At 30.4% G+C, this 15,206-nt stretch overlaps 1 long non-coding RNA gene across 1 annotated transcript; it reads right to left on the bottom strand.

Annotated features, from left to right (window-relative positions):
• Positions 1-12,378: 12,378 nt before the first annotated feature.
• LOC123669035 lies at positions 12,379-15,206 on the bottom strand. The gene is made up of 2 exons (XR_006745674.1): positions 15,028-15,206; positions 12,379-12,465 (listed from the first exon to the last, which is right to left on the bottom strand). It is a non-coding gene; the product is annotated as an uncharacterized LOC123669035 (long non-coding RNA).

The raw sequence follows: 15,206 nt of genomic DNA, 5'->3' as shown, positions 1-15,206 counted from the left end.
TTTGTCATGTGGTCACATATAAATTTTATCGAGATCTGATAACTACTTTTTGAGTAATCTTTGATAACGCGTAGTTACTTGACTATTTTTTCGTCGATTATACGTTGTATTACTCGTCGATGTAATTGAAGTCGGTTTTTTTTTCGTTTGCGAGCAAACAATTATGTTAAGAAACGGTACGAAGATCGGCCGTCAGCCCTGACGCCGACGATCTGCGTACGCTCAGCGTGACTGTATCAGTATCGGCCTAAATGCCTTCACGTAGGTACAGGTGTACCGTTATATATATAATTACTTACTTAATACTTATCTTTAATGGTTATCACTTCATGGCTTGATTTTATAATGCTATTTTATTTATAACTATTTGTCATACACGTATTGTAAAGATATGCTCCCTTAAAACACAATATTAATTTTAAACTCAATGACATTTTTTTTGTTAAGGTGATGTTTCTTATAATGATGTAATGACAAATCGACATCTAGACAAGTCACTTTTTTAAAGAATCCTGTATAATTGAGTAAAAACCTACAAGGACAATATTAATAATCAGTTAATTAATATTTAATTTTAGTGAAGAGCAAGTTTTTAAGTGGAAAAACTAAAAATCAAATATCATTCCATACCTCTCATGTCTACCATTTTTTACTTTTATCTTAGACTTAATAGCTTTCTTATATAAAATTTTTATAATAAGTTCGATTTTATATAATTATTTTATTTTCCACTCGCGAATTCGCGCGCGTGGCTTACACGAGTTTGATTGAAAATTTAGCCTGTGTCAATCATTTTCAATAATGACGTACAAAAACAATTGAAATGTACTAGTAGTTTGACTTTATTTTTAGGTATAGACGTAGACTTATAGAAAAAAAGGTTTATTATTTTAATTATATAATTAAAAAATCTATTACTAACTACATAGTTTTAACTGGTCATCATAGTGTCAACTTGTCTAAAAATGGATTAAGAAGTGGATGTTTAAAGACTTCTCAACTATTTTAATATTTTGCTTTATACAATGAATTAAATAAATTTGTTTTTACCATCGAAGTCAAAGAATGATTGATACTAATAGTTGTAAGGAATTAATTTAAATAAATTGTTAATCTTGTGACTACTATACTTTCATCACTGTTAGTTTTAAATGTTTATTACTTCTGGTACATCTTGCCATAAGTTGCTAATATCGTTAAAGGCAGACTGCAGTTCGGCCACTTCATCTGGTTCACTGTAAGGATCTGCCTGAAAATAAAATGCAAAGCTTTCAATATCACATGACAAGCATTAGCTGTATTATTTTACTTGCGACTACTTCTTGCCTTGGGTTTACTTTAATACGATTTCACTTTGTGGCTCTTTTTCATCATATATTGATAAAGCCTTTTGATCCATAACGTTCTTTTTTTTTTGTTGTCTTTGTAAACAGTTTTCGTAGCTCTCAAGGACTTCGGTTTCCTAACTCACCGCAGGAACACAACCCTATTTGTTAGGTTACCTACTTCCCCAGCCGAACTGCTCCAAAATTTAAGCAAAATGTTCTCCTTTTGTAGAAATATGTGTTTTTCACATCAGCATCCAAAAACCAGAGCCATATCAAATTTTTAGTTTAAAGTTGAAGTTTTTTAGTGGAGCTGTTTTTTTTTTTTTGGCTTTTGGATAAATATATTTTATCGGCAGCTCAAAAAATAAGAACCTACTGTGTAAAAATATAAACCGTCTTACATCGGCTGCACAATTTTATTTTTATTCTCAACGTACCTACATAGTCATGATAATTAACAAACTGTTCGTTTAATAAGTAGATAAAACATTTACTGGTTTGTGGAGCTGTCCGAAAATGTCGATTCGATCAATATATTAAATTCCTAGATTTGTCTAGATATAAAAAAAAAAAACATTTGTCCTCTTGGTAGGAATTCTCTACAGTCCACACTACACAATAGAGTTAGGTTAAAAAACATACACGCAATATTATCACTAACGCCATCTATGTACATAATCTAAACTATGTACTGCTAACGCAACTGGAAAATTCAGTTTGAAACTGTCAGCAATTTTCGCAGGGAAATTATCTGAACTATAAACAGAGGGCACTTTAGTATCCAAAAAAATAATATACTCATATTGGTTATATATTAAAAATAATATGTGTATTACCATTTTCCGCGGCTGAATTCTATGTTTCAAAGTAACGAGAGTTACAGGTTTTTGACGGCTTTCAAAAGGTTCAAAATATCCCTGTAAAGAAAAATTGTACTTTAAGATACGAACTAAACATGTATTAATACAACTATACAACTATTAATTTCAAATAAAAATTTAATTTAATTATTTTGTTAAGTTCCTTTACCTGGCCAACTGTACCTAAGAAATTTTACAACTTGCTTAACTTTGCTCTTTATTTATTTATTATAATTTAAAATTAACATCCACGAGCTCAAAATGACCATGTCTTTTGTTAAACATAAACATGCATTATAATACCACAGACGATTTATCATTAGAACTAAGTACAAATCGACAGTCCTGTGACTACCTTGTAAAACAAAGACGTGGTCCGACGCTAACTTGTTTAGTTTATGACAGCTAATAAGAAATACTTTTTATACACATATCTACTCAAAGGATAAAAGAAAGGACCGAAATAAGAATAGTTCATATTTACATATGAAATAGTGTATTTTATTACAATTATGGATTTCCATTATTAGTTGGAATATTTATAATTTTCTGCTTTAAAATGGACCATAATTAAGAAAATGACAATAATAATTATAATAAACAAAATCATAATTACAACCACGATAGTTATATGAAATAATTATATGTGTTTATAAAATTTATAATTATCAAAGATATACCTACATTAATAAATTATTTTTAGTAAAGGCTAAATAATATTACACTTGCGAAGTCATTTTAAGAGCAACTTTTAAAAAAATGTAGTAATTACCCTAGTATCACCGTTTATTTTATAAATTGTACGCATTATCGGTACATTTCATTTTGTCTGCAATTGCTGTTTTGCTATATGTACTTGCGCCTTTCTGGTTGACGTTTAACTATTGCTTACTATTTTCTAACAGACATTTTCCATATTATTTTATTACTCTTGTAATAAATAAAAATAAAAACATTACCTTATTGAAGAAAGGATCCAAACCAAGTGTCAGCGGTTTTATTAGCCTTGTTACGAGATGAGGTGGTTTCAGAACAACTGGTTGCGACAGTTCGTTGCTCTGGTGAGATTGCTTAGTAAAAATAAAGTATATTTTAAATTAGAGATTATAACGTAAATGCTAGTTTAATTCAGGTAGGTGTACAATAATAATTAAGTATAGCGCAATTCATATAATAACAGATGTAACTCAAAGTAGGTTTCGCAATCATTTAATTTGGGTACCCGGATTATTGATCAATCAAATACATGCCGCACTAAAGAAATACAGAGGATATAATATTTATTTTAGTCATATCTAATATTTCTATTTTAAAATATATTTAAGTAACTATTCCAAAGTAATTTATTTAGAATGTAGTAAATGAACAGTAGGTACATTTATTTGATCACAAAAACGAAACCTTTAGAAAAATATTCTAATTTACTGTCGGTAGAAAATCAGTACTTACTAAAGATGGCGGACGATAAACCCACAGTGACTTAAAAGCAGGAATCGACTCCCACGGCTCTTGTGTAGAAATGTAGTCGTTTAAAGAGGCCTTAGTTGTAGTCTTCAACTCAACTCCATTTCCATCTTTTATTGCTATAAATATAAACATTAGTACATCGACTGCACAACCATGTGTTTATATCATAATCGCTAATAATAATCAAATAACTAATAAGTAAATAAATAAAGTCGTATATAGAATTTACTTACACTCTGATAAAACAACAAAAAGTGATAAAATGTACAAAGGTACAATAATAATGTTACTAATGTGACTAAAATGCATTTTAAAAATATAATTAAAAAGTAACTTCTATGTTCACTAACGAAATGAGCATGAAAAGAATACGCTCCTCAACTTATACAGCTATGAAATCGTTTCCATGAAAAACATACATGTTTACCTTCACAAAGTTCTATAGTTGCTCCCTCGAAAGAGTGGTGTTGGTTTTCATTCAGTGCTATACGCAGAATTAAACAGAGCTCCACAATCATTATCGTCTGATATCGTTTTCGACTCAAATAAGTGTATGCAAGAATATGGCCATCGTCGAAGACTAACATCACAATAGAGTGTAAACAATTTAGTAATTGTTTCACAAATAATAAAGCATGACCTAATATTGTGACGTAATCATTATATTATTATATGTGTATATTTTGTTTCTTTTCTTAAATTTATACCACTAAAAGCGACAATTCGGTGTTTCCAGGAGCAGATCGTGAATTTGTGGATCCTGAACTAAAAGTTTTCGTGTCTATTTTATATTTTAATCAAAATCAAAATTCACTTTACTTTTTTTATATAACTAGGTCGGCAAACAAGCGTAAGGCTCATCTGATGGTAAGCGATTGACATAGTTTATAGACGTCTGCAACACCAGAACAAGCGCGTTGCTGAGCCACCGTCACCCTACTCACCAACAGGAGCGCAACACTGCTTGAAAGCAGTATTATTTAGATGTTATCTTCTATAAGGTCGAGGCATTACCTCAGTCGGGCTACTCCATACTTTGAGCAGGAAATTTCCTGTGTGTTCCAGAAGTACTTTTGAATCGTCATTTCATAATTAATATATAAAAATGTTCCTAGTCCAGTTTCCAGTGTCCTACAAATACTAAAAATTTATTGTAATAGGAAGACGGGCAGCAGCGTCTTCGGTGCGACAAAGTCAGCCCTGCGGTTACCAACCCGCCTGCCCAGCATGGTGACTATGGGCAAAACACATGAATTCACGCCATTTTTGACGCAAACTTGGAGAGGTCTATGTCCAGCAGTGGACTGCGATAGACTGAAACCATTCTGCACTAATCTGTATTATTCTGGCTATTGCCCGCAAGTGTTTACTCGTAGTAGTTTACTATATTTACACAGAAGTTCTAAAATATAGGACCCAATTCTAAGCAGTCTGATCAACCCACGAGTATTTACCAACTAAATAATGACTTGGACCTTATTCTTAAATGGAGTAACTCGTACGGGTTAAAAGTTAACCCTTCTAAGTGAAGTAAGTTTCTCAAGTGATTACTGTGGGTAGTCTAAAACTAGTCAGTAGCGTTGATTGGTTACTATTGCCTCCTGCACTCTTCAACAATATTGTTTTAAATGTTTTTTTTTTTATTAGGTTCACAATAATTATGAATGATACAATACAAGAAAGTTTATGCATGTAACAATTTGAAAGGCGTACAATGTTCATTCTTATAACAGTGAACACAGTATGCAATTTTGACATGCTCAGCTTAAACTAATCACACAATATTCAATCAATCCATGAATAATATTCTTGGCCGTGGCCAAGGAGCCATTGAAAATAACAAAGTTGGTTAAGAATATTAGCGATAAAGTGAAAATCTAGAAATAACTTTCGATCGTCATCTCTCTTGGTCACCTCAATTAGCTGAGCTTAACCGGAAATTGTTTGCAGCCGTCGGTTCACTCCGTCGACTCAAGTACTTTCTTCCCTTGCCTACCAAAATTTTGCGTTAACGTTTGTATCGTGTCCAGTACCCAAAGGGTATCTGGAAGAAATTGCTCTTTAGCGATAAGATCGCCTTTGTACATCTTGCATTGCATCTTTCTTTATAATATATGTCTGTATTTCGGTGTACATTAAGAATAAAAAAAATAAATAATAAATAAACAAATAACTACATACCTAAATTCAAATGTTCGGCTAAATAATTTAGAAGCAAATTAATAAGACCTTTTCGTGGATGTACGAATACACTTGACTATCATTCTTATACTTAACGCTTTATTTGAATAAAACTATTTTAGAAAAATATTATTGGAATCTTTAGCCAACACGATTATGATACTAAAAAATAGGTACGGATGGAAAAATAAAACATTTTAATAGTCACTGAAATCGTTACAATTTTATTAATCCTTGTTTAAGATGTGCATTACAAGATAAAAACACAAGTTTAGAAGTAATTATATAATTTTATTTATAAGTTTTTGTAATTACAATTAACACCAATCGTATATTAAAACGTAATCTATACTAATATTATAAAGAGGTAAAGTTTCTAGCTTTGTTTGTTTGTAGGGGGTAATCTTCGCAAATACTGATCCGAACATGAAAATTCTTTCACTAACAGAAAACTATACTATTCAGGAGTGATATAGGCTATTTTTATTGTTATTGAACAATAAATTCAGTAAAAAATAATAGTATATGTAAATCAAGTCGGAGAAATGGGAGCGTGATGAAAACTTTATTATATATTTGCATCACGAAGTGGGCACGGGTTGGCTAGTCGCTTATATATTAAAACATTAAACAATTACTCCGATTTTTAATCTAAAATTTAATTTAAATATTTAAAATTGAATTTAAATATTTTTCACGACAAATAATTACGTATATCGTATTAAAAGATAGAAATAATTGTAATGAAAATATTAAAAAAAAAAATATTCGTCCGTTCTCGTTCGTTGACCCGCTATTATTATTTAATTTTTTTCCTCTTGTACGTCTTTAGATAAGTGGCTAAAATAAACAAAAAAATATTAAGTAGACGTTACTTATTACAACAGGAAAGAAAGGAAAAGAGTGCCTCTAAATTGTCTTGCCTATAAGCTTATAACTATATTAATGTTAAAATATCCTTTTTTGTTTTGTCCAAACGGAGACAATACAAACCAGTTCCGCTGGCGTATCGATTACAATTGAGAAAAGTCGAATGAGAAGGAGCTAGTAAAAATTCCTGAAAAGATGTTGAGAAAGTAAAAAGATCTTGATCACAGATGTAGCTGGTAGCTGTACCGACAGCATGCCTCAGAGCGTCCTTACTTGGAGGAAGTAGTGTGAATTCGTCTTAACATTTTGTGTGTCAGCGAAGACACGATGTAATAAGCACAGATGACAAAAAACAACTTACGTTATTAAATATTAAGTAAATTTATTTAAGGCTACCGAAGAAGCTGCTAAGATTATTCATTCATTGCATTGCAATTCAATTCATTTGCAAAACAATTATACAATATTCTAAGCTTCGAAAACTTGTTTGTATCACTTCTATAGCGGTTTTGACCAAATTTTTCTGTCTCCTTTACATCTAAACTGCCATATTTAATTATTTACATTCTCTTAAACTTATATAATAATATTATTATCTTATTAAAAAATATTTTACTAAATTATGAATTATTAATTTTGATACACAAATTAATTTGAAACGTGTAGACGCTTTTGTGTATGTTTAAAAAATTGACACTTACGACTCTACGAGCTATACGAGCTTGACGATGTACGATGTATGTATATTTTTGAACTTATTTTCGTCTTTTTTTTTTAATTATTTTACGTTTATAAAACACACGCTCAAACTGCAACATAATAATGTGTTTACTAATTTCAAACATAAAAACAAACTACTTCAATTCAAAAACTACTCGTCCGATCTCACTCAAATTTAAATGGGACAGACGCAAGCTTTTGTCTAAAATAAATGACCATCAAAATCGGTACACCGAGTAAAAGTTATGATGATACCTCATTTAAAAGTTAAAAAAACACTCGAATTAGAATTTACACATCGAGCAATTTAGTATATTACTAATATATACCCACATATCTCTAATTTCAGCATTGTTTCAGCTATCTTAAAATGACTTGCTTAAAATTATTACCATAACTTTGGTGAATTGATTATCATCGTCATCGAATATTATTTAATGACTTACTTTCAAAATCTACGCAACATACGCAATCTAAAGAGTCTAAATATATTCTAATTTATACATACTAGCGAACCGCCTCGGCTTCGCTGTTGCAAAAACTATCAATGTTTCTCTACTATATTATTCACTTAAATCATATTTAAATACGAATTACATATTGATAAAATATGAATAATATTTGCCGATTTTACCGACATAATAATAAAAAATTACAACAGATCTGGAGACATGGGGATTTGAATCACGTCTTCTTCTTCTTTTACAACTTTATTGACAATTGCGAAATTAACCTTTGTATTCTAACGATATTGTAGCCATTTTTTCACTGCCTAAAAACAGGGATAAAATGACATTTCCTAAAAATGAATCCTAGCTAAATCGATTGATCGCCCCCGAAACCTCCTATATACTAAATTTCATGAAAATCGTTGGAGTCATTTCCGAGATTCAGATTATATATATACATAAGGATTACTCGTTTAATAGTATTAGATTAGAATTTGAAATTACTGAAAATTTAAAGTAATCGTATAATTCATTTAACGGAATTATGAAAGATGACTATATCGAAGAACTTAAAATGGATAGCGTTAAATATATTTTAACGTTGAGCATAAACATGTAACTACCTATATCTGAAAGAGCACTACTAGTGGTAAATAGTTATTGATATTATTCAAATCACTAGTAGTTATAATATATTTGATCACTAAATACTAACAAGCAGAATAGTTTTTTTAATAATTTAATACTGATCTATGTTAGTCTGATTAAAATTGTTAACACATAATATTAGTCTAAATTTTTAAAATTAAGTATATTTTAATAATTATTACGTTTATAGCGATATATTTGTGCGAAGTATTGATCTTCTAATTTAAGGAAGTTACACGTGCATATTTACTATACGCTAAAATACGCTTATATCTATATGTCTAAAGGGCCATCTATAAATTACATCACACCGTAAGGGGGAGGTAGGCGGTCCACCAAGTGTGACATTGTGTGACATTGTGTGACATTGTGTGACATTGTGTGACATTGTGTGACATTGTGTGACAAGGGGAGGCGAGGGACCCAAAATGTTGTAGCATCACATTATTTTCATAACATATTCATGTAATTTTTAATATAAAAATAACTTTATTTTTCATATCTACGTTGGATTGATGATGATTTTATTGATAATAGGAAATAAAAATAATGTTGAAACCGGTGTTTTAATTTAATAAATAACAATTTATAGGTGTGAAATAGCAAAATATGTGACGTCACACTAGGTGGGGGCGGAGGAAGGGTAAAAAATCGAGAAATTCGTGTGACGTAATTTATGGATGGCTCGTAATTATATACAACTACTGATTTTTTTGCCTTTTGCGATAGAAAGTGTTTAATATTGAACACTGATAATACTTATACGTAATAAAAATTACCGTATGCTAGATTACCATATTAATGCTTTAGATATTAAAAATTAATATTTTACATTACATATCCTGTCATAAGTCTAAGTACATAATATGTAATAAACACATTTTCTCACCTACACCTAGAGACCTCAGACTATGATTTATTATTATTTTCAAAAAACGTATAAAATTAAACACTTAAGTCATTTTATTTAAAATAATACAAGCCTTTTTAAAATTTATTAATGAACCACCAGACAACACAAGTAGAATGAATGTTTGTTTACAATAATAATAATTAAAACAAAAAAATAGCGTTTTGTAGTTATCTCTTTTCAAAAAAGGAGATTAATATAGTTTATCTATTTACTTATCTATTTTTATCACTGACCATGATTTTTTTATCTTTACGATAGTTTTCATTTCCTATATCTAACTGGATTTCCTGGTTTTAACGTAATAGATATTTGTGGATAAGGATCGATTATAGCACACACTGAATGTATTTATGGTGACTTCAACGTATACAATCGAGATTAATTATTTATTTATTTTTCTTTTATTTTCTAAAAAAATGTGCAACAGCTGTCGCATCAATAAGAAATTCCAACAAAATACTACTTTCAAATATTATAAATGTGTTTGTTCTTAAAAAAGACTTAAATTTATAACGAAGTGATATTCAATACATTATTACATTATTAACTTGATTAATACATAGATAAATATTTCTTAATAACAAAGACGACGCGTATCGTTTTATAAACTACGCTTTATTATAAAATTCTGGCTTTGACCTACACGTTATTAAATATTATGTTAAGTTGAGTAGAACGATTTTAAAATATCTCAATTATCGATACAATTAAATAAAATTGGAGTGTCTGTTTGTAATATTAAAATAACCGCTTTTTACTAAATGCATATAGATGTTTACACGGTACACATACCAAAATAACACTTTTTACAATTTTTGTCTGTCTGTCTGTCTGTCTGTCTGTCTGTCTGTCTGTTTGTCCCAGCTAATCTCAGAAACGGCTGACGGACTTTCACTGACAGATAGCTGATATAGTAAGGAGTAACTTAGGCTACTTTTATTTTAGGAATTTATTTATTTTATAACTCTACGAACTGAACAGTAACTTTTTTGTTAAATTCCACGCAGATGAAGTCGCGGACACGGCTGAAAAAGCGGTTATTTTAATATTACTAACAGACTCCAATTTTATTTATTTGTATAGATTATTTTTAAACAATTTATTAACCTACTAGTAACCTAAGAAAAAAAAACAATTTTAATTAATTATAAGCACATTTTTAGGAGTACATATTTAAATGACTATTAGTATCGGTGGAATTTGCGGATAATTATGTCCAACGTTATATAAGGTAAGTATTAGGCAAATTTCGGTTAACGGCCTGTTCCCTAATTTTCGACAAAGTTAGTCTACAGTCTTTAATCTAATAATAATAAAAATGAAAAAGTTTGTGAGATTGGTTGAATGTTTGTTACTCTTTTACGGCACAACTACGTAACGGATTGTAATGAAACTCGGTAAGCTGGAGATCCAGACTAAAACTAAGGCTACTCTTATTTAAATTTGATGATAGATAAGAAATATAATATGTATATTGTAGTTAGCTATCAATTGAACATAGTTATTCGTCAGATTATTCCTTATTACACGCCTTACTTATTAAATTGTCGAGTGAGATATAAGATATCGATTAACCACAAATACGCCTACAGATTTTTTACTATTTTTAGCAGATAGGACAGAGAGAAAGACATAGATGGTTATATAGATGATATAGATGGATATAGACATAGATGCTATGAACTCTTTCGATAAAGGTTTACTAACTATAATTATATATTAATACACGAAGAAATTTGTTAAACACTTACAAATGTGAAACCTACCTTTTATGTATTGACAAAACATTTCAGAGACACTCTTTACACTATTTTACTGTTATATTATTTATCCAGTAGAACTAATTATTGTGCATTACTACCTACTGTTACAATGTACCTGTGGTTACTACAAAAAACGGATGGCACCGCAAGAACGGCGTAACAGCAACTAAATAAGTGTAAACCGATTTTAATGTTTTTAAAAACATATGTCAAGAAATTTATGTAACCTTATAACATTTATACTAAGTATATTTCGAGTTATTTGCCTACTCGGAATATCTATATATCGGAATTCACTGTTATTATAATTTCATCATCACACAGTACTGTTTTTGAATTTCTTGTCTTTGGATGTATGTCGTCACAGGGTAAGAGCTTCTAATTCTTCTAAGACTTATTTCTTCTAAAACTTATTGAGTTTTATCGGTACAATATGATGCATTGTTCTATGTACCGTCTACGGTTAGCTAGTGTATGAGAAGTTGAGGTTACGCGGTCAAGCTCGAGACGCTTGCAAGTACACAGCTAACGTTATTTGAACACGTCGCTTGTCGCGTCGGTACCTTAATTATGATAGTTGCATTCACTATCGTTTTAATTAATAAAATTAAAACAATAGTAAAAGAAAAAATTTAAAATTACCCTAACACATTTATGTAAATAAATCTACGACGTCTTGATTACTAAACACGCACAGACAACGAGACGATTAACATTTAATATAACTATCTCTACCCCTAAAAATAATAGAAGAATTCACATAACCTAACCTAACCTTACAACTTTATACTATTTGTACATCAATAGAAATAATTAAATTAATTTAAACAATAAGAATTGTATGATAATTCATAAACAGATAACAATAATTGACAAAATGATTGTAGAAATGTTTTACAAAGAATATAATTTAAGACTTTTTATAGAACTATAAGAAGTTAACAATCGGATACATCTCGCTGCAGCCAAACCAACGCTGTTTCGGATTGCATCCACTATACTGTCTTAACTAACTGGTATGCACCCACTATAATAACTCCTGTTGTACGTTTCACTAATTCCTATTCCTGTTAAATAAAAGATAAAATCATATTATCAAACAGTAACAATACAAATAAATTTTATATTTCATATGCAACACAATTATCAACATTCTTCATACTTACCGTCAAAGCTCTGAGATCTCTCTAATGCACAATTTATATCTAGATTTCGTACCTAGTGTCCGCCATTTTTTAATCTTTTCTATTAACATTCTAAGGCCACCTGAAATTTAAGTAATTGTTAAGTATATTTCATTTAATGATTTTATTTTTATTTACTGGTCTGCAACAAAATCCTCCTTCAAAAAATTGTTTCATAAATATAAAGATTTTGATACTCTGAATCTGTTTCCAATGGTCGATTTTTTTGATCACGTGTAGATTATTTGATACGAGTATTTTTGCAAAATATTATACAATTTAGATTTTTTAAAAATATGTTTTACCCGTTAACATTATAAATAATGTATGGTTTTGGGGGCGATAAATCGATATAGCTAGGATTCATTTTTAGAAAATGTCGTTTTACCCGTGTTTTCGGGCAATCAAAAAATGGCTACAATATTATTATATTAGAAGACGAAAGTAAATTTCGCCATCATCTATTAAGTTATAATAGCTCACATAGGAGATCTGGCGGTCGCGGTACCAGATGACCGCGGTTCAAATCCAATTATCATATTTTTTATCATCGGTAAGACCGAAAAATATTACTCATATTTCATCATTATCATTTATAAAATTTCTAAAGAACGCAATAAAAAAGCCGAGCTAAGCTCGGTCGTCCAGGTGCTGCATATTGAAAGACGCAAACAATGGAACATATTGATTTTTGTTGATTGGTTCGCCGAAAAACTTCGATGGAAACGATGAAAAGAAAAAAACTACAAAATAACTTGAATTATGTAACCATAATACGATAAATATATTTTTAGAACTTGTGACTGTAAAATTAGCATTTTCGGGGTAAAACTTAGACCTCATACTCCTCAGTATTTTAATGGTATAGTTAGAAAACATTATTTCATTAGTTACAATGTTCTTTATATCAGGTATCGATATGTGCTGTATTTATTTGCATGTCAAATTGCGTGTTTAGAGATGAAAACAATGAGGAGAAAAAAAAAACTTTTCTTGCAAACCAGTGATATTGCATATAGTAAATCTACGAGTAAACTACCTTATCAAAAAGCTTAGTTTTAATAGCATTTTATTAAATTAAAAATACGAATAAGGTTTCTTTTTTCATACTTCGATAGTGCTGATAAAATGATTTTTACTAATGATAATCGTCAAAGCAGAATTAATAACAAAAAGCTCATGCACCTGCGTGAAAAGGATGAGAACAGGCTTGGCGACCATGTATAGATAAATAAGATGCATAAGCGCAGAGGCAACTCGTCCTAAAGAGCGCCGGTGCGGTGCACTCCCACGAAAATTACATCGTTAATCTTATATATACATATATATATATATATATATATATATATATATATATACATTATATTCTTTCTATTCTATTATGCCTATACCATAGTCTATTATATTACCTACATCTACGCGTACAGTTGACGTCAAATTGTAACGAGTGGAGCGCCAGCGATTGCGCTATTATGAAACGAAGTTTAGTACGATTCCTAGCACCTTATACAAAGAGTGCGAAAGAGAAACATCGACTCAGGCTGGCGCGTGTAATAAAAGATTTTGTATGAAAAATTAGCGTAATCTGGAGTGCCGCTCACGCGTTACCCTGCAAAACTGCAATTTCGGCTGCGCCGCGCGCTGCGGGAATAAGAAGCCTATGCGCTATTGCCATTCTAGTGTAAACAAACAAACGTGTTGGTTTCGTCAGTTACTTCCCAGTTTTTTTTTTTTCTTAATTAATTGTAAAAAGTAGTTGTGCGCGACATTTTGTGCTAAAAATGAAACAATACAGTGTATTGTTATTTTTTAAACAGTATAAAAAGACTCGAAATAAAGCGCCTCGAACTGAAAGCTAAGGGGCCACCACGTCCTGAAATTGCACTTAATCATAAATATATGAAAACTAAATCTTTTACGAGTGTTTTTAAATCTGAAGAATATTCCAAAACACCTTGATTGTGTGGATGTGAAGAAAGCAATGCTATTTTGTTTTCCTTGTCTGGTGTTTGGAGTTAGCGCAAGCAGTGGTGGTAAATATTCATAGACGGAATAGGTTTTCTGACAAATAAAATAAATGGTAAGCTCTAAGTTTTTTGTTAAATTTTTGGTGAGCTCACATTAAAAAAAATGTCACGAGCCGCCTCTGCATATGCGCAAATACAGTAAGATACGTAAAGCGCAGGCGCTTTCAACGCACGATACGCAACATATGGAACTCGATAATTCTATGGTTTGATTTTTTGAAGTTATACTTCTTTTGGCGCGTTAGAGAAAAATTATGAGAGTACATTTTTACGATTCGCACGCACACCGTCACGAAAAAAACCGACACCCTAAAGTTAGCTAGTTAGAAGAAGTTAGCAACGTGAAGTTAGCTAGCCAATGAAGTATTAGTTCTTACGTGCGTACATAAGTATACACACACGTTTTTCATATTTTCAAATTCGCTGCAAGGCATTTCGCTATGAGTAAATACATATAATTAACTGATTATTATAATTTTACTTTAGCACTTAGGTGCAAGTTCATTCTCATCAACTTCACAATACAAGTTAAAATAAATTATTTAATTATTATTCATATTTTTATTTGTTACATGATAAATAGAAACGCTATTGATAAAAATGTTAAGAAAACTTACGCGTTATTATGAATACCACAGCTCAGCATAATTTATATTCTTCACAACTTTCATGAATGCCTATATCTATGATGTACGAGATGTGTCTGATTATTGAAGACATTTAAATAATGACACCAAAAGAGATTATAAAAAAACTAAAGTAAGTATATGACCGAACTGAAAGAGAACTGAACTAA

The sequence above is a fragment of the Melitaea cinxia genome, chromosome Z (assembly GCF_905220565.1).
Source record: "Melitaea cinxia chromosome Z, ilMelCinx1.1, whole genome shotgun sequence".
In the NCBI taxonomy this organism is placed as follows: domain Eukaryota; kingdom Metazoa; phylum Arthropoda; class Insecta; order Lepidoptera; family Nymphalidae; genus Melitaea; species Melitaea cinxia.
Note: the sequence above shows the minus strand (reverse complement) of the source record. Positions and strands in the feature narration are given on the sequence as shown.